We start from the raw sequence: 1,451 nt of genomic DNA, 5'->3' as shown, positions 1-1,451 counted from the left end.
AGCATGTTTCCTACAAACAGCATCTGAAAATAGTTACTATGGAATGTCAATTATTCCAATAAATGAAAGTTAGATGTTTTGTAATGTCATTTTACTCCTCTTACAAACTGTTTTACACATCAAAAAAACAACTTACTACCTATGATTTTTCCATAAAGAGAATGCAAATTTTGAGCCTAGTGACACATATTGAGGTGAATTTGAGAACTTATTTTAATTTGTCATTTTTAAATATATGGAATTAGGATTTGTGCCAGAAAAATCCAATATACTCAGGACAATGGTCACATTAGAGATAAAGTTTAAGACAAGAAAGGAGAGTGGAAGTTATGGGAAAACAAAACAAAACAAGCGACTGCATAAGAGAAGAGTTGAATCTGGATGCATTGGTTTATGAACTGAGTGCTTTTTACCTATCACTCCCTAAAATTGGTAAAAGAAGGCAAGCTCTCCATGATCCAGCAAATGAACTGGGTTTATATTAATGATTTTTTTTTCTCCAGATGTGAAAGACAAACTCATTTTAAACTTGTTGGCTATATTCCCCAGATGAACAAAAATGCTAAATATCAGGCATTGTCCATAATCTTCGCAAAAATAACAACACACACACACACACACACACACACACACACAATTCAAGTGCCTTGTTAGAAGATAATCCTGGTACTTTCCAATGAATTGCTCAGTTTGGAGGTTGGAAAAAAAAATTAATGCTCTACTCCATCTCATTCATGATTCATCTCTGTCTACAGATAATCTAAGTTTTCATTCAAGTTTCTTTAAAATTAATTTACATGTTTCACTTTAATTTTCTTTAATTCTTTATAAGCACATTTGGGTAAAATATTTCATTTAACAGAGTAATCTTGTTCGATTTACTATGTAAGTTAAATAATTGTCTTCAGCAATGGGCATTGAAAAGAAATGTAAATGCCCTTTTAATTAACGTGCCTTTAAAATGTCAGGTAAACAAGGGGAAGTGACTACCACTTGACCCTCGAGCTGGACTCAGGCAATCTGAGGCTCCTCACCCTCCCAGTCCTTCAAGCATAGGTTTTCTACCCACTGTTCCCATAACAGGAGCCCTTCCAAGGACACAGCCTTGAGAGAGTAAGGTGTTGAGATAATCTGGACGGCATATGTAACTGAAGCTGGTTAAGGCCTCTCTATGAACTTTAAAGATTCTGACATCAGGTGTGGAGATCGATCCATCTTGTGACCACCCCAGATAACCTTGGTCCATAAGGTTCCTTGCTTATTAAAACATCCACCTACTAATCTGGACCGGCCTGCTTCTTACTTCCATCTCTTCTTTTCCTGTGTAGACAGGGGCTAATTTGAGAATTACTGGTTCAAGTATTTTAACCCCAGCATTTATTGAAGACAGTAGAATTTTTACATTTGAAAATTCAAAACTCCTCACTTAAAGTTGAGGAGTTAAGACTTGA

This window comes from Panthera uncia (genome assembly GCF_023721935.1).
Source record: "Panthera uncia isolate 11264 chromosome A1 unlocalized genomic scaffold, Puncia_PCG_1.0 HiC_scaffold_17, whole genome shotgun sequence".
In the NCBI taxonomy this organism is placed as follows: domain Eukaryota; kingdom Metazoa; phylum Chordata; class Mammalia; order Carnivora; family Felidae; genus Panthera; species Panthera uncia.
The sequence above is the reverse complement of the archived record's forward strand: the minus strand, read 5'-3'. Positions refer to the sequence as shown.